We start from the raw sequence: 21010 nt of genomic DNA, 5'->3' as shown, positions 1-21010 counted from the left end.
TCCATACCAGACCTGACCAATACCACCCTACTGTGACTGGGTAACACCGCCACACCAGACCTGACCAATACTGCCATACTGTGACTGGATAACACTGCCACACCAGACCTGACCAATACCGCCATACTGTGACTGGATAACACTGCCACACCAGACCTGACCAATACCGCCATACTGTGACTGGATAACACAGTCATACCAGGCCTGACCGAAACCGCCATACTGTGACTGGATAACACTGTCATATAAGACCTGACCAATACCGCCATACTGTGAATGGATAACACCGCCACACCAGACCTGACCAATACCGCTATACTGTGCTGGATAACACTGTCATACCAGACCTGACCAATACCGCCATACTGTGACTGGATAACACTGCCATACCAGACCTGACCAATACCGCCATACTGTGCTGGATAACACTGTCATACCAGACCTGACCAATACAGCCATAATGTGACTGGATAACACTGCCATACCAGACCTGACCAATACCGGCAAACTGTGACTGGATAACACCGCCACACCAGTCCTGACCAATACCACCATACTGTGACTGGATAACACCATCATATTAGACCTGACCAATACTGCCATACTGTGACTGGATAACACCGCCACACCAGACCTGACCAATACCGCCATACTGTGACTGGATAACACCCCCATACCAGACATGACCAATACTGACACACTGTGACTGAATAACACTGCCATATGGGTAAATACAACCCTGCAGGTATACAGGACACTACAGGTATACAGGACCCCAAAACTATACACTACAAGTGCACGGGACCTCCACAAAACTATATGCTACAGGTATACAGGACCCCAAACTTTACACTACAGATATACAGGACGCCAAAACTATATACTACAGGTATACAGGACCTCCACCAACTATATACTTCAGGTATACAGGACCTCCACCAACTATATACTACAGGTATACAGGACCCCAAAACTATACACTACAGGTATACAGGAACTCCACCAACTATATACTACAGGTATATAGGACCCCAAACTATACACTACAGGTATACAGGACCTCAAAATCATACACTACAGGTATACAGGACCTACACCAACTCTATAATACAGGTATACAGCACCTTCACCAACTCTATACTACAAGTATACAGGACCCCAAATATACTACAGGTATACAGGAACTCCACCAGCTATATACTACAGGTATATAGGACCCCAAACTATACACTACAGGTATACAGGACCTCCACCAACTCTATACTATAGTTATACAGGACCCTCAAACTATTTACTACAGGTATACAGGACCCCCGAACTATATACTACAGGTATACAAGACCTCCACCAATTATACACTACAGGTATCCAGGACCCTCAAACTATAAACTACAGGTATACAAGACCTCCACCAACTATACATTACAGGTATACAGCACCAACTATATACTACAGGTATACAGGACCCCCAAACTATACAGTACAGGTATACAGGACCTTCACCAACTGTACACTGCAGGTATACAGGACCTCCCTCAACTATACACTATAGGTATACAGCCCCCCCCCCCCAACTATGCACTACAGATATGCGAGACCCCTAAAAACTATACATTGTGGGTATACAGAACCCCTCCAACTGTGCACTACAGGTATACACTAATTCCACTGATTAACTCAGATGAAGCAATACCTTTAGCTTGGCCTCCTGGGCACCTTAGAACAAATCTAATTAACACACTGACACTTTATACCCGGGCAGCGCCGGGTACATTTTCTAGTATATATATATATACATAGTCAAATGAGGATGTAAAGGGGCCAGTACAGATGTGCATTGTGTAGAGAGATGAGGATGGTGACAGAGTGAGGAGCCTAATATTTTTCTCTGGCAGATTCTATGAATTCGTGGCTCGGAGAAGTTCTCATAATGGCCCAGAACAGATGGGGAAGAAGATGAAAAGGGAAGAACTCTGATCAGAGAAGACGTCCCCTGTGAGTCAATTGATATAACTGCTCTGTAATGTATATGGTGTACAGAACCTGTGTAGAGCTGGCGCTACCTCTATGTGACTGGATGAGGTGATAGTGATCTGTGTACAGAGGATCTTATTCAGTAGCAGCGGTGGTGTTAGTCAGTATGTGGTGGTATTAGTCAGTATGTGGTATTAGTCAGTATGTGGTGGCATTTGTCACTTGTAATCCGGTAATGTGTTTTATTGGTCTTAGTATACAGGATTTGGTCAGTAACAATATAGTATTGGTATGGTTGTGGTGTGGCAGTAATATTTGGGTCGGGGGGGCCAGTTCACAGCTGTGCCCAGGGGTCCATAGTTTTGTTAAGACGGCTCTGTTCAGAAGCGCCGAGAGCGTGAAAAGCTTCTAGCCTTATCTGTTTCTATCCTCAACCTTGTGATGGAACACGGATTTGCAGCAATTTCGTGAGTGCTGCAGCATTCGTTTTTCTTTACTACCCTATGTGACAAACATTCCATGCTTCTGTCTTACATTGTGTGTGTTTGCCGGGTAACGGCTGGTGATGCAGACGGGGGGGCAGGGTGTGATCTGGATCTGGGCTTGGCTGGATCCCCCAATCCCCTCAATGATTTACCATCTCTGAGCGGCCAGAAGCAGCAGCTGCAAGGACTGTGGACTGTGATGAACAGCTGAGGGAAAGCATTGCATTCTGGAACCAGTACTGCATTCTGGGAACTGCTCAACCAGGAAGTACAGAAACACAATACAGAACAACCTCCCCCCCCCCCCCAAAAAAAAAAAAAAAAATGGATTTTTGGTAGTTTCAAAACTGTGATAGATAGGTAAGTAATGCTCTATGCTTCTGCAGAAGTTTCATTTTTTTAACCTCTACCTGGAGTTCCCCTTTAATGACCTTTGTCCCCCTCCTCTGCACCCTCTCCTGTTCAGCTGTGTCCTTCTTATATACTGGTGGCAGAAACTCTACACAGTATTCCATGTGTGGTCTGACCAGTGATTTATAAAGAGGCAAAACTATGTTCTCATCTTTAGCATCTATACCTCTTTTGATGCATCCTATTATTTTATTAGCCTTGGCAGCCGCTGCTTGGCACCGGTCACTAAAGTTGAGTTTACTGTCCACCAATACCCCCAGGTCCTTTTTAGAAGCAGTTTATATGTTATTGCCCAACAAAAGTTATGAATATTACTAATAGACACCTATTATGGGAAATGCACCTATAGTGTAAAGTTGGTGATGTCATGTCACATAAACTGCTAACTCCTGCTGCTCCAGTCTGTCCCACTGCTGCAGCAGGTTTCGGCAGTTTATGTGACGTGACATCACCAACTTTACAGAGACCTGAACATGCCATGCTGTAGCAAGTGCAGGGAAAATGCACTATAGGTGCATTTCCCATAATAAATGCCTATTAGTAATTTTCATAACTTTTGTTGGGCAATAATATATCTTAAAATTATTTTGCCCTGACTTCCCCTTTAATAATACTAATAGGCCTTGGTGGACATGCTTAAGGGTCTATTTTTGACACCATTTGCAGGAGCAGAAGACAAATTGACAGGGGCTGAATCCACCTCACCAATTTTTTTTTTTTTTTTACTTCCAAGGGAGTCCCTAAGTCGGCAGACATCATCTCATCTTCCCCTACAGTGTCAGCCCCTAAGTCAGCAGACACCATCTCACCTTCTGCTTTAGGGGCAGTCCCTAAGTTAGGACACACAATCTCACCTTCAGTTTTAGGGGCAGTCCCCAAGTCAAGACAAACCATCTCATCCTCTCCTCTAATGGCAGTCCCCAAGTCGGCGGACACCATATTATCTTCTCCTGTAGTGCAGGCTTTTCCCCAGCACCAGGGAGGGTTTATTCCATTACATTGGCTGTCACTTCTACATCTACAGGCTCCTTACTGTGTGTGCACGCCATCAGGAGTAATTGGATGCCCAGATGTCTTAGGGTCCACAAATCAAGGTTTGTTGGCTCTGCATAAGTGAGGTGCCCACTATGGACAGTTAGAGACCCTCTGTTATGCACTTCTGCACTTAAATATTAGGCAGTTTAGCTTTATGTTACTATATGTAGGCCCAATTGGTCAAAAGTTTGAAGTTGTGCCATGTTGGCCATATGTAACATTTAAGAAATGTGCCTGATCATTACACCACATATGTGGCAGTAAAACTGTATATTGTAACTGGGAGAATAGTTTTGTTGGGGTTTATTGTGTTAAAAACATGTTACTACTGTGTTACTGTGGTCTTTATGTACAAGCACTCTTGCATTGCTTGCCACTTCTTGCCCTCTTATTGGTTGCACTTAACATAAAACGTTGGATATTTTTTTGCACTTTAAGGCTATGTTCCCACTACATATAGAGACCGGCCGTTCTGTGACCTGGCTGGGTCACAGAACGGCCGGTCTCTGCCCGGATCATCACTTAAGTACCGGCCGGATGATCTTTCGGCCGCAGGGTTCTGATGCGGGCGCATTAGCGCACGCCCGCATCAGAACCTCCCATAGCACACAGTGAAGCGAGCGGCCAGAGCTGCTCGCTTCACTGTGTGAACTGACAGGGTTTCCTACGGCCACAGTTCATTGTCAGTTATTTGTGGCCCCGGGCAGGATGTGTATACGCTCCGGCTGGGATCCCATAGAACAATAGGCATTGTTCACCCGTACAAAGTAAGGCCGTTGTGGACGTACTTTTATGTAGTGTGAACATAGCCTAACCCCAGCAGAACCTGCATGTGGCAGTGAAAAGTGCACTGGGTCTCTGTGCTCTGGTTTCCCATCCATATTTCATCTACTATACAGTGGTTGCAGTTGGATCCTGCTCATTTGTAATCCTGGGTAAACTTTGCATTTTAGCCCATGATGTTATGATTTGAATCATTGCCATTTTTTGTACCTTGGATATATCTTTGCCATATTATTAGTTTAACCCATATAGGAAAATTATAGGAACATTAGTTCCTTTGTGCACATATCAGGCCTTCATATACATTGGGCATCACTTTTTGACATAATCAGTGTTATCTACTGCAACCCCTTTTCACATTACATGTAATTCATTGTTATAAAGGGATCTGTTACCGCTTGAGTAACGTTCTCTGCACATAGGGCATCTGTTATAACATTTCTTAAATACATTGTGTGTATTGTCGTTTTCTGTTTTTTAACTGTTGATTTTTGTTCAATCAAATTATTTTTAGCCCTTAAAACCCTTTTGCAAATTCAGCAACCCTGCAATTGTTGCGTGGGATATTACTTAATTATTTGGAATGCCTATTTGTTAATCCGTTGTACCTAATGTTCAAGTAATGTCCCTGTCAAACCATGATATCTTATATCTTTGATGGCTGATTTCTACTGCACCTAACCAATACCAAGGGCTGTGATTACCTTAGGCAGCAGTATAAGTTGGCCCTGGGGCAAACTACAAGATCCATCAATATTACCAACACCTACCCGCAGAACCCCTTCACACTCTGTGGACGATCTCCTCAGGAGGGAGTTATAGGAACTGGCCTGTGACAATACTTTATTATTGCTTCAACATACTTTTGCCTTACTAATAGGGTTTACTTCTCCCAGGAGAGCTGTGCATGTTGGTGGATCATGTCTCAATGAAGGTCAGTGATCCACCAAAATTCACAACTCTCTTGTTCAATCTGTCAGTCACCTCCCATGTAACATCAGGTGGCCCCTTTTTAAAACCCTGTCTGGCAGAAGAATAAGTGTTATTGACAATGACACTTATTCTGCTGCCAGACAAAGTTTTAGAACAGGCCACCTGACATAACCCAACTGGTAACTCACTGGGTTAACTTCCCCCAGGAGAGCTGTGGACAGCATTGGATCACTGGCATACAATGATTTATGTCTGGCAGTAGAATAAGTGCTTTTGCTTATGCTTATTCTGTTGCCAGACACTGTTTTAGGACAGGCAACCAGATGTAACCTGAGAGGTGACTCACAGGGTTAACTTCACACTGTGTACTGACGCACAAGTGACAGGACAGGAGTGATTTGACAGCTACACAAATTACACTACTACTATGCTCACACTATCCTCTATCTGTCCCTGATACCTAATTAACCTTCTATAACCCTCTCTAACCCTGCCTCTCCCCATCTGTCTCTAGCTAGTGTAAAGTATGTTTTCAGTTCACTTGCTCCAATATATATAGTGAAGGAGAAAGCGTGAAGCTGCAGGGGGTTGCCTTGCATTGCTGCATGGGATTATGAATAACCCTTTGCACACAGGCTTTTGATATTGTAATGTACAAATGTGGTCACCATTTTGGACCTGGGATGGACCTTTGAACCTTTTTGGACCTTTGGACCTTTTGAAAAAATTTGTTTCATTACTAAACCAAACTTTTTGCACAACTTATAATGAATCTCAGTTTGGGAAGTTTAGTTCGCTCATCTCTAATGCTCAGATGGCATCTACTACTAAGCCTGTAAAGTGCTCAAAAAAGCATCCGCACTTAACTCCCTGAGTGCAAGACTGTTCTGCTCTAGCTGTGCTGAGCGCATTGTGCCCAGCCACACCCCCCAATGAAACACAGAAAAAAAAAGACAAAATTGGTCAGCTCTCCTAGAACACTGTTCACACTAGGCAGGAGCATGTTGCTATGGCTGAAATTGCAAACACACAGAAATACAGAAAAATGCAACAGCTCAATGCAACAGCAAGATACAGACCCACCATAGACATGAAAATAGTTAAAAGCAGCCCCCCCCCCCCCAACTGCTAAAAAAAATTCCCACAAAAATAATGAGTCTCTTGGTTACTATTTGCAAACAATAGCATATGCTATTAACTGTCTTTTATTTTTGTGATGTGTGTTAAATTAAAGCGGAGCTGTCCTGGCCCCGCCCACCACAAACTGCCGATACCGTTCTACAGTCTTCCCCATGCCATGTCTGGTCCCAGGTCAGCCTTCCTTCTTACTCATGGTTAAAAACAAGTGGAGAAGAAGTGGGGAGTCAATGTGGTTACCGCAGCGCCTGACTTTCCAACTCTGTTATTTTATCAGCCCGCCCCTGGGCTGGATGGAGGTGAGGAGAGAGGATACAGCAAGCCTACGGCACAGATGCTCTAGGCCCCACCCCACTGACTCCCCATCCGGCCGCAAGAATAAAACTTGTTTTTTTCCATAATACCGACCCCAGGAGGAATGCTGACCCTGTCACTGGACGTGGGGTGAAGAATGAGGAACGGTACCAGCGGTTGTGGTGGGTGGTACAGCTGGTACAGATTCTCTTTAAGCCAGAATATTCAGCTATTAAACATTTTTTTTTGTCATGTATGAACTGTGAATTGTATACTTGCTATAAAGTTAGAAAACGGGGTATGGTGATTCCATAATTTTTGCTTGTATTTTTAAATTCTGTAAATTAATGTAAATATATTTTTCTTTAAAGTGAAGTTATATAGCTATAAAATATGTTTTCTGATGCTACTAGTGACTCACCGTTATAAAATGTGCTGTCTTTTTAATACAACAAATTGTGATATTTTATTATATTTAAAACATCCTTTAGTCAACAATTTAGTGAACTATATCTTCTCCATTCATCCATTCGCATTTGTCTTATCAATAAAATATTAGTAATAAAATATAAATGAGAATTCTAATGAAAGTATGTTGTGTGTAGAAGTATAGTATGCATTTCCCTAGTGGGTTTCTGCTGTATGCAAGACGGAATAAGACTAGACTGCCCTCTGCTGAGTTTTAAGTGTATATAATACTGTCTTTTCAATGAGTTCAAATATATGTGGAACTCATTGGAAGGAAAGTGGTGAGAGGATTGCCTAATGTACAAATAAACATAAGAACACACAAGTCTCATATTTTCTTAGAAAAAATAAAAGCATAAATAAAACTTTGAATTTGGGAAATATTTTACCACAAGTCTTTGTAGCCTGTTGATGCTGTTTTTAAAGTATTGATTGTAAATGTTCATATGGTGAAGAAGTTATCATTAACGGACAGATACCTTTAGTGATTTTGTACAAAGGGTAGTTTATCAGTGTTGGGCTACTAAAATCTTAGTTGTGCAGGTGTAGTTTGGATATTTTTTCTTGTTTTCCATTGTAACTGGCACATCCATAATATAAACCCATTGTGATGATATTATTCATTGGCAGAGCTCATCTCTTGATCTTCTGTGTCTTCTAGGACCCAGCACCTATAGCAAGTTAAAGGGGTTATCCAGCGCTACAAAAACATGGCCACTTTCCCCCTACTGTTGTCTCCAGTTTGGGTCCAGGTTTTGAAACTCAGTTCCATTGAAGTAAATGGAGCTTAATTGCAAACCGCACCTGAACTGGAGACAACAGTAGGGGGAAAAGTGGCCATGTTTTTGTAGCGATGGATAACCCCTTAAAGAAAGGAGAGATGGTATAAGCGGTCAGCGATCACATGATGCATGGCAGGTATAACAGAAGAATTATTGAAAGGCATCAATAATTGGCAGCAAATGGTATAAATTTGCCTTTTTAGTTGCCTATTCACTTGTGTAAGGGGCAGACAGATAGGAAACACATTCAGTTGTGACCTTTGGTTAATAATGGTGAATTAATTAAACTTTTATTGAAAAGGACGTGAGTTAAATAATTTCACCACTTAATGTGTTTGTGTTCAATCAATACTCTTTGGCAGGGATTTTTCAAACATCTAGGCCTTTTTTTTTTTTTTAATGTGGCCCTAACACCTTTTAATAAGGTGGATGGGGCTTAACATGAATTTTTCAAAACAATCTGTAAACAGAAGGAAATTGAGGCTGAACCTTACAACAGCACATAGCAGGCGTAGAGCTCAGACACAGATAAATTAGCACCATGTACTAGAAGACCTAGAGCCAGGGGTGAGACAAGGGATAGGCAGGGTAAGCACCCACCTGGCCCAAGGGGTGCAATTGCTGGTGATCGCTAGCATAAGGAATCCAGAGAACTTGCTCTGGATCACCAGTGTTAGAAAGCCACACTTTGCCACATCTGCCACAACATGCTTGCTGGTGAAAGCTGGCAGGGCAAGGAATCTCTGTTTCCTCTGCTTAACCTGTAGGCTGTAGGCTGCATTGAGCCTGCGGTCTATGGAAAGCCAGGAGCAGGATCTCTGTGCTCCACCCCAAGCATAGATACACAGTGTCGGACTGGGGTCCCTGGGCCCACCAGGGAAATTGATTCTAGGGGCCCACCCTACCTACATATACTGAACATAACCGATGCCAAACCTTTCATGTTAGTACAGTGTGCTAATTCTTTTTTACATAAATCTGATAGTACATTTGGATTAAGGAATAATCTGACATTGTACACATGCACATATACTGAGATACACACAGATACACACACACCTTACATGCATACATCTAATCATACACACACACACACACACACACACACACACACACCTTCCATACATACATCTAATCACACACACAGACACATACTTCAAGGGCACTACTCGGCTCTTAAGGCCCTATTGCACAGAACGATTATCGGCCGTACTTGTCCAATATTGGCCGTTACGGCCAACAACCGTCTTGTGTAATAGAAGACAACGATCAGCCGACATGAATCATGTCACCTGATGGTTGCAGTCGTTTGTCTTTCAACATGTTGACAAATGACAAATATAGCAGCGATCTGCTGCCGTCGCCCCGTGGAATAGGAGCAGCAGCAGAACGATGCTATTTACACTGAAGGTTTCTGGTTTATTATAAATGTATGCAGAGTGCAGGTATAGACCCTACATAGAAGTATATAGAGAGTATATACACTCTCTCTCATCTATGTGTTACTACATACAGTCTATACGCTTATCTGTACAGTCTACATTCACACTGCATATATCTATAATAGAAACTTCTAGAAAGCTGCCGACCATTTCTGTCTCTCTATAAACGTCCATAGAACTACATTATATAATATACACTATGGGGGAGATTTATCAAACATGGTGTAAAGTAAAACTGTCTCAGTCGCCCCCGGCAACCAATCAGATTCCCCCTCACAGACTCTTTGGAAAATGAAAGGTGGAATCTGATTGGTTGCCGGGGGCGACTGAGACAGTTTCACTTTACACCAGGTCCCCCTATATACATAATAGGTGCACACACACACACACACACACACACAGATAGCCACACTACACACACACACTACATAGACACACACAGATAGCCACACTACACAGACACACACACACAGATACACACAGATAGCCACACTACACACACTCTACACAGACACACACACACAGATAGCCACACTACACACACACACACACACAGACACACACAGATAGCCACACTACACACACACTACACAGACACACACAGCCACACTACACAGACACACACACACAGATAGCCACACTACACAGACACACACACAGATACACACAGATAGTCACACTACACACACACAGATAGCCACACTACACACACACTACACAGACACACACACTACACAAACACACACACAGATAGCCACACTACACAGACACACACACACAGATAGCCACACTACACACACACACACTACACACACACACACAGATAGCCACACTACACAGACACACACACACAGATACACACAGATAGCCACACTACACACACACTACACAGACACACACACACACACAGATAGCAACACTACACACACTACACAGACACACACAGATAGCCACACTACACACACACTACACACACACACAGATAGCCACACTACACAGACACACACACAGATAGCCACACTACACAGACACACACAGATACACACAGATAGTCACACTACACACACACAGATAGCCACACTACACAGACACACACACTACACAAACACACACACATATAGCCACACTACACAGACACACACACAGATAGCCACACTACACACACACACTACACAGACACACACAGATAGCCACACTACACAAACACACACACACAGATAGCCACACTACACAGACACACAGATAGCCACACTACACACACACAGATAGCCACACTACACACACATATAGTCACACTACACACACAGATAGCCACACTACACACAGATAGCCACACTACACACAGCCACACTACACACACAGATAGCCACATTACATGCACAGATAGCCACACTACACAGACACACACAGTCACACTACACACATACACAGTCACACTACACACACAGATAGCCACACTACACACACAGATAGTCACACTACACACAGCCACACTACACACGCACACACAGATAGCCACACTACACAGACACACACAGATAGCCACACTACACAGACACACACACACAGATACACACAGATAGCCACACTACACACACACTACACAGACACACACACACACACAGATAGCCACACTACACACACATACACACACACACACACAGATAGCCACACTACACAGACACACACACAGCCACACTACACAGACACACACACAGATACACACAGATAGTCACACACTACACACACACAGCCACACTACACACACACACTACACAGACACACACACACTACACAAACACACACACAGATAGCCACACTACACAGACACACACACAGATAGCCACACTACACACACACACACACTACACAGACACACACAGATAGCCTCACTACACAGACACACACACACACACAGATAGCCACACTACACAGACACACAGATAGCCACACTACACACACACAGATAGCCACACTACACACACAGATAGCCACACTACACACACAGATAGCCACACTACACACAGATAGTCACACTACACACACAGATAGTCACACTACACAGACAGATAGCCAGACTACACACAGATAGCCACACTACACACAGCCACACTACACACACAGATAGCCACACTACAAAGACACACACACAGATAGCCACACTACACAGACACACAGATACACACAGATAGTCACACACTACACACACACAGATAGCCACACTACACAGACACACACACACACTACACAAACACACACAGATAGCCACACTACACAGACACACACAGATAGCCACACTACACACACACACACTACACAGACACACACAGATAGCCTCACTACACAGACACACACACACAAACACACAGATAGCCACACTACACACACAGATAGTCACACTACACAGACAGATAGCCAGACTACACACAGATAGCCACACTACACACAGCCACACTACACACACAGATAGCCACACTACACAGACACACACACAGTCACACTACACACATACACAGTCACACTACACACACAGATAGCCACACTACACACACAGATAGTCACACTACACACAGCCACACTACACACACAGATAGCCACACTACACACGCAGATAGTCACACTACACACACAGCCACACTACACAGACACACACACAGTCACACTACACACACATATAGCCACACTACACACGCAGATAGTCACACTACACACACAGCCACACTACACAGACACACACACAGTCACACTACACACACACATATAGCCACACTACACACACATATAGCCACACTACACACAGACACACTACACACAGATAGCCACACTACACACACACACATAGATGACAAGGATACACAAATATACAGACACTCACACACACTGACCTACTTATGCACTTACTGACACACTGACTGCTTTATGCAGGAAGCTCCAGGGCCTCTATTACAAGATAGACTGTAGATAGCTGATATAGCCTCGGCGCAGGACTTGCAAGACGTACTCTCCAGTATAATTCATAAAATTGGTTTAATGAGCAATGCATTTGTTTATGCGCGGGATGTTTATGCTGTTTAAGCATAAAAGACCAGGCACAATGTTTTAAATCCAACGTTACAGGTGAGGTTTTTAATATTTATTCCGATTTGAACTGTGGCTCTGATTTTGTGATTTATCTTCTCGAGTGTGAGTGTGGCCTTCAATACGTTGGGAGGACCACGCAGGCACTGAGAAGAAGACTCACAGACCATCGGTTTAATGCTAACTCACATTTTTTGAAGCACAGTGTGTCCCGACACCTCCATGAATTCCATCAGGGGAACTTCAGTTGCATCAGTGTGATGCCGTTAGAGCAAATACAGATGAGTGAGATCAATAGATATAAGGCCCTAAATAGAAGGGAAGCGTTCTGGATTTTTAAGCTGAAAACGTTAGTTCCCGATGGTCTGAATGAAGCGCTAGAATCGGGGATCTGAGATTTTATGGTCTGCAGATAGATTGCTTGCCTTCCAATTCTTAATTTTAATTAATTTATTTATTATTTTTTTTGTGCAATTATTGTAATTACTGATTAATCTGTTGATACATTCATGTGTCACTATGTATTTTATATTGTATGATTTTATATGCCTCATTACAATTGAATGTGCTTTTTTAGGTCCATTAGATTAGGTTCATTAGGTTTTTATATATTTTTTTCTACACAATTTTAGTTTTTAGTATCTATTGTCTCCGATTGCTCATCGGTCGCATGTGCTCGTGTGCCTAGTGACGTTCGTCGGGCGAGGGACCAATGATCCAGCTGTTTCCACCGACCGAGGCCGCGTGACACCTTCCAGCTCACAGTAAGTCAGCAACCCGGGACTCCACCCACTGACGTCAGCGGATGAGACGTCTCGGAGTTGCACGGCTCGGCGCACGGCCACTACGAGTACATACAGAGACGGTAAATCTTGGAAGTCATGTGATACTGTGAAGTCATGTGATACTATGAAGTCATGTGATACTCATGAAGTCATGTGATACTCATGAAGTCATGTGATACTGTGAACTCATGTGATACTGTGAACTCATGTCATACTCATGAAGTCATGTCATACTCATGAAGTCATGTCATACCCATGAAGTCATGTGACACTGGCCCCCGCCCCTTAGGTGGGAGGTCACAGAACCTAATGGAGTGTATAAAAAGGATCATTTGTATACATGATGTAGGAGCTTTATAAAGGCGGCAGTACGTCGCCGAAACGCGTTGCTCATTAAACCAATTTAATGAATTATACTGGAGAGTACGTCTTGCAAGTCCTGCGCCGAGGCTATATCAGCTATCTACAGTCTATCTTGTATACACATTTGGCAAGTATCGGCATCTAGACGGGGGCCGACCACTTCCACTGTTTGCCTGGCTACAGACTTCTGTGTTATATTGGGCTTTGCTAGTGTTGTGCCTATCGTACGCACAACATGAGAAGGTTAGTCTACAACTTGCTTTTTATATTGGAAATTCCACTCCATTGAGCTACTACACTATATGAGCGCCCCTCTCTGTTCATGTTTGTCCGTTCTTCTAGGGCCTCCATTAGTCACCATCTCCACCATCTTCTTCAGTGCAGCCTGCAGCCTCTCCCTCTTCTCATCGCACCGACAGCACAAAGCAGCAGGAGGGGGGAGACATGACTGCAGGGGGAGGGGGGATGGAAGGGGCCCTGCAGCTGTGGCTTCTCTGTTCAGCTTTCAGCATGTCCCTGCTGCCACACGAGGGTTTGTTTACTGCAGGGAGGAGGGAGCCTCTAGTGACAGGCAGGAAGAGAGCCAATCAGGAGCTGATTAGGACGGACTGTACCACTTACAGTGCAGGGGGAGGGGGGGCCATGGCTTTACAGTGCTGGAGTAAAAGAAGGGGCCCTGCTGCCGTTCTTTAATCACTAGAGCACCATGGAAGTCAGCTGAGGGCCCCCTGATCTCCTGATCATAAGGAGAGGCTGAACAGGAGGCCCACCTCCAGCACAGGGCCCTTCAAAGGGGGGCGGGCCCACCGGGGGATCCCCCGGTGGTCCACTCTGACCCTGTAGATACATGCATGATGACTTTACTCATCGTGTGTGTTTGCTGTTAGCAGTAGGAGGGAAGAAAGATGGTATGTAGTATGGATGAAAGTATGTATTTAGTATGTGTTTATTTTTATTATTTTTTTTAGTTAAAGATGGTAAGTCCCTACGGGGGGGGGGGGCATATGCCTACTAGGGGCACCTGTCTATTTGTGGAGTGTTGGCACCTGGCTAGCTACAGGGGAGGACTACTATGGCAACAAATAGACTGATGAGCTATCCACATCTGCTATGTGATCAGCTTTTCAGTGCCCTCACTACACAGTGAAGGGGGCTGGAAGCAGGTTGTCTCCATTCACTGTGTAACGGTGGTGACTACAGCTCAGCTCCTGTTCAAGTTAACAGCAGCTAAGTTGCAGTATTCAGATCTGGCTGCAAGTGAAGCTGAAGGAGCCAGCTGCTTCCAGGTGGACACTGAACAGATGCTTGATGGGTGTGCCAGGTGTTACCCCACCAATGAGTGACCAATGGCTTGGGTTGAGCAAACTTGCTGAACTGTTTGAGTTCATTAACATTCTCCCAATTCGAACGCTCAGCATTTGTTTCCAGGTGGCTGGAGATGTTGTATGCCACCCTAGGGAGCCCTAGAAAAAATGGATACAGACAAGTTTGCTCAACACTACTGATGACCTATCCTAGGGATAGCTCATCAATCTGTTCTGCCTGTAAAACGTCCTTTAAGTATACAGAATAATCTTGGTGAACATTCATGGCGTCAGTCCCATTTGCAGCTTTTTAAGATCTCGATGAGATATGCCCATAGCCTCATTGAAGTGATTGACACCATCAATAGATATGTGACCCTGCACTGCTGGTATCTGTATTAGTCTTGTCAGGTAGTTAGAAGCTGACCGAGCAATGTGCCTTATCCTTACTTTTAATGCATTAATGCATATTTCCTCATATGTGGCCATAGCAACAGGGCCAACCACATGGCCGGTGAGGAGCACATTGGGATATTAATGAATTACAGCTATCAAAGGTTATTCTAATTCCCTCCTTTTATTGCACCGCACATTAGCTCAGTAATGAAGTTGACCTATTTCATTGTGCTGGCATAATACTTAGGGTAACAAGGAAAAGTACAGACTTCCTCTCCGTTTTTCACATTTCTGCATATGCTTTATGGATAAGTGGAGAGTAATAGCATTGTATAAATTATATTGGATGTGAGATGACTTGTAATCTCCATATAATGTGTTGAAAACTGGTATTAGAGTAATAGCTTTGTAATTTGTAAGTAGAACTGTAGGCATAATTTAGAAGGGAAATAAAGCTACTGAACATATCAAGGAAGCTATTTTTTCCAGTCTGGTCCCTTTTTAGAGTTTTACAAATTATTCAAAAAAATGTACTGCAGCCTACCATGACCTTAGTGTGCAAAGGGTGAAGGAGTACATGAGGCTCAACTGGGAGTTAAAGCTGCTGTCTGTGCCCAAATGTTTCATAACTAGAGCTACAGTCTGGACAAGCCGGCCTGTTTCCAAACGCATGACCTCATCCACCTGGCAAGAAAATGGTCGGAGCTAGACAGCTCTACTCCTGGTCAGTTCCTAGACATGGGCAGAGGTTATTATTAAATCCAGGCCCTACATGATGAATTGTAATGCTAGTTTGGGCAAGGAGACCTCAGGGATGTCAACCAACAGTTTAAAGGGAAACTAACAGCAGCATCTGCAGAGCCATTTTTCTGCAATCCTCTGTTTTATTATTATGTTAATCAGGGGGCTTGATGCTCTTGGGCGCTGGACTACAACCCCCTGCAGCTCCTAATATGACATTTTCCAGTTCCCCCCTTGTTGCTGTTTGTTTTCCAGGTAGGTGAGTATGCATTTTTTCATATCAGCCCCAGCACAATATAAAATATTTTATATATCTGGCATATCCATTATTCGGAATGACTTTCCAGTTAAAGGGGAACTCTGGTGAAACTGTCCGTAACAGGAACTGTCCAGCTCAGTAGCAAATCCCCATAGTTCCAGTTCCTGACACATACAGAGGTGGTATCAGAGAGCACCATGTAAGGCTGGAAAGAATATATCACTTCCTGCAGGACAAACAGCAGCTGATAAGTACTGGAAATTACAAACCTTTATACGTTTCTGACACCAGTTGAATTAAAAGAAAAATAAATACCAGACTTCCACTAAAGCCGTGTTGGACGCGAGTAGTTTTGCCACCTTGGTGCATGCAGGCTTGATAGCAGAAGCCTATATTCCTGATAATTTTTTTAGTGTAATTTGTATTAACAGAGATACAAAGGTTTACACAATATTTTCACATTTTACACAATTTTTTCCTTCATTAAAAGGATGAAAAAAGGGATGTAAAAACGGCTGAAAAATGGATATAAAAAAAGGATCAAGAAAGGGATTAAAATGCATCCGTGTTTGTAGAGTACACAAAAACATGGTCGACCACGTTTTTGTGTACGCTAAAAAAAGCATGCATTTTGATACTGTATATTATGGTGGTTCTTGATCAGGCAACTTGTGAGGCTGTACCTTTAAGAAACACCACTTCTAACACTATTAAACAAGTGTTGTTTTACATGCTCTCACATAGACATATAAAAATATATTGTCACGGCCGCGGCAGTGTCCCGTGCTCTGGACGGCTGTCGTCTTGCTTCCCCCACTCTGTCCTCAGCAGATGCCGGAGTCCATGTGCAGGAGCCCATCGCTGCTGTCATTTCGGCCCGGCTCCTTACCTCGCCGCACTCCTGTCCAGCCTCCTCTATGCTGACACACACGCCCCCGCCTTCTAGGGTGCACGCGCCGACTCTTAGTGATTTTAAAGGGACAGGTCATCCATAGTTGTAAGTTTGCACCAATCACCTCCCCTATAAATGAAACACCTGTCCTGACCTACCCTGTTGGATCCTCTGCATGCTTCCCTAGCTTGTGGTCCCAGCTCTCCATTGTTCCTGCCCGAGGTTCCTGCTGTCTGCGGCTCCAGCTGCTAGTCCTGCTGTATTCTTGCTGCCTGTGGTTCCAGCCATGAGTCCTGTTGTGTTCCTGCTTGCCCACATGTCTCCAGCTGCACCTTGCCCGCCACCGTTAGCAAGCCTAGCCAGGGGTAGCGACCTGGGGGTCACCTGCCGCAGCAAGTCCATCCCACCTTGTGGCAGGCACTAGTGAAGACCAGCTGCCCCTTAGACTCCGCTCCCTGGTGCGGCTTACGCTATCGCTAGCGGTGGTACAATGAATCCACGACTACAGTCATTACAAACATCTTTTAAAGATATCTTCATTCCATAAACAAAGGAAAGAACAAAACAGATATATAAACATAAATATGGAAATGCAGCATTTCCTTTTAATGGCCTAAGTCATTTGCAACCCTTTCAAGTTTTTATGTAAACTTGATGAAGCCCTGGAAAGACAGGGAATAATTGGTGATTTAAATACAGCTAATAATATTTGTGACCATTTCTCCAGGTCAAGATGGGATAAACTCTTTCAGTGTCACAACAACAGGAAGCTAAAGAGTTTCTACAGAAAAACAACGGGAACTCTTCTGATCTACAAGGATGCACAAACCTAATAAACATCTCAAAGAGCCCAGAAACAAAATAAACCTCAAGCTGTACAAGATACCAGAAGCACTTAGGGAGGCCGTGTCAACTGAGGTAAAATTTACACTACTCACAAAAAGTTAGGGGTACTGTCTTTGGCTTTCGGGTGAATTTATGGAAAACACAAAAAGTTTAGACTACAGTGAAATTCTATCATGAAAGTAAAAGCATGCAATGGTGATTTCATCATCTCAACAAATTTTTTGAGAACAGTATATATGTATAAAATAGTATATAATTATACTATAAAGTGGTACCTTGGTTTAAGAGTAACTTGGATTAAGAGCGTTTTGGTTTAAGAGCTCACAGTTTTTCAAAATTATGACTTGGTTTAAGAGCATTGTTTTGGTTTAAGAGCTCCCTGTACTGGGTGGGAGGGCGAGTGGAGGAGGGACATGGCCTGCATAGTGGGGTCTACAGCCCTGTACTCTGCCCCAGGAAGTCTTCCTCACCTTCCAAATCAGCAGATCCACTTCAGGCTGGGGCTCACATCAGTGGACAGGACTGTGGAGGTAATCTCTGCATAGCTGTAACCCCTCTCTTCCCGGACAGAGAGCGCTGCATGTATGTGCCCACATCTTCCCTGCTCATTCCTTTATGCTCCCTGCAGTCTCTGTCAGCCCTTGTGTTTTCCATCCTCTCCATTACTGTACAGTAACTTATAATAGCACATATTCTGATGTTTCTGAATTTTTTTTTTTTATCTATTTTACATGTTATTCAGAATAATAAATCATTATTTTTGGGGTGTGCAACCAATTGTTTGAATATCAATGATTTCTTATGGGAAAATTTGCTTTGGTTTAAGAGTGGATTTGGATTACAGGCATGGTCCCGGAACGAATTATGCTCGTAATCCAAGGCACCACTGTATATATCAGAAGGGACTGACCAAGGTAAGGAAAAGGACACAACAGTGAGCCCTAAAGCTGATCCCACCTCCTGTCCCAACCTATTTGCCTCAAGACAGTCCTAGATAACTGCGGGCAACAACGGTGGCAGTCCCTATGCTATACCAAGTGAGATACAAATGGAGACAGACAAACAATACACAAAGGCCAAAGTCTTCAGTCCAGGACAGTAACAGCGGGCAGCAAAAGTACAAGATTGTAAAGCAGAGAATGGTCAGATACAGGCAAAAAGGTCAGGGTGGGCAGCAGGCAGGTCAGACAAAAGAACCGTCAGAAGGTCAGAAACACAGTACAGAGAACACATGGATTGCTTAGCTTAGTAATAAACTAATAGCCAGGGACTTGCTGCTGACCATGCTGCCTATTTATGAGGTGAAGGAGTCCGGTCCAGATCCCCATTGGACCGGTGCTCAGATAACAAACACCCTAACTGGCAGAGGCACCTGCCCGTCAAGGACATACAAGACTGCTCAGCTGCCGAGACCGCTAGCAGAGACCGAGTAACCCTATCCTTGCCAGAGGCTAAGAGGCAAGGCGGGTGTGGCTGAACAGATAAAAGCAGAGCCCTGTTCACACCAGGTATAGTGCCTTCTGCGCTGTATGCCCTTAATAGGGGAGTGCAAAGACACATTCCCAACAATATAATAGTATGAGATAAATATATAATAGTATGAGATTGCATATACTTTTACATAGATATAAATGCAGAGGTTAAATGGAATGGGTATTCCAATGAGGTAAAATATTTACTGAATCATTCCCCCTCCTTATCTGTCTTGTTCTCTTAGTTTTGAGCCTGCTGCTTTCTGGTGAAGACACAAAAGTCATTTCCGCTTCCCCCTCCCTTCTAAGATGGCTCATGTAATCAACTCCCTGGCTGGCTATTTCTGCATGGTTTCTTCTCTCTTTAGAGCAGGAAGGGTCAATCACAGTGGAGTTACAAGTAACCCCAGCTCCACACAGTGTATAAACAGCCAGTGATGTTGTTTATGTGAGCCATTTTGGAAGGGAGGGGGGGAGGAGGGGGTTGAGAGCAGAGGTGACTGAACACCTTAGAAAGAGATTTTTGTGTTTTCATCAGAAAGCAGGAACTCAAAACTAATGGAAGTAGCCAGATAAGGTAATGACATGTATAGAAGGAGTTGTTAGTCCCCAGGGGAAGGGATTATTCAACATATATTTTACCTAACCAGATAACCCCTTTATGTACTTATGATGTCATTATTGCATAGTACTCTGTTCGGGTGAGCCCAAGTGTATCAATCAGCTGTTCACTTCGCTGTTCATTACACTTTGCTCTTTGTACTCCTTTTACATAGTTTCTTTGGAGAATAGCTGTTGACCGTATGTCCACGTGTTCCTTCCGCCTGACGCCAGAGCCGAGAGAGATCTTCCCACATGGATGATGCTGGCTAGGGGAGAGGATGTAGTGGAGAACAAATAATGTAAAACCTTTACCTTTTGTTTTTCTTTATGTTGAATTCATATTGGATGCATAAGTACTTTTTTATGTAAGTTTTGTTTGTAAGTTTTTATAATGTGAACTAAGATGGGAAATATCCTGAAGTGCTTTTTATTTGATCATATGTTTGTATTATAACAGAGAGAAAGGCTCTCCGGCATTTGAGAGCTAAAACACATTTCCACAGCTATAATAAATAGCTTGTACTGTC

At 43.6% G+C, this 21010-nt stretch overlaps 1 long non-coding RNA gene across 1 annotated transcript; it reads left to right on the top strand.

Annotated features, from left to right (window-relative positions):
* The first annotated feature begins 1900 nt into the window (after positions 1–1900).
* LOC138787123 (uncharacterized) lies at positions 1901–20781 on the top strand. Its single transcript, XR_011362304.1, has 3 exons — positions 1901–1995; positions 18290–18480; positions 20657–20781. It is a non-coding gene; the product is annotated as an uncharacterized lncRNA (long non-coding RNA).
* Positions 20782–21010: the final 229 nt, after the last annotated feature.

Source organism: Dendropsophus ebraccatus, chromosome 3 (assembly GCF_027789765.1).
Source record: "Dendropsophus ebraccatus isolate aDenEbr1 chromosome 3, aDenEbr1.pat, whole genome shotgun sequence".
Lineage (NCBI taxonomy): Eukaryota > Metazoa > Chordata > Amphibia > Anura > Hylidae > Dendropsophus > Dendropsophus ebraccatus.
The sequence above is the reverse complement of the archived record's forward strand: the minus strand, read 5'-3'. Positions and strand labels throughout refer to the sequence as shown.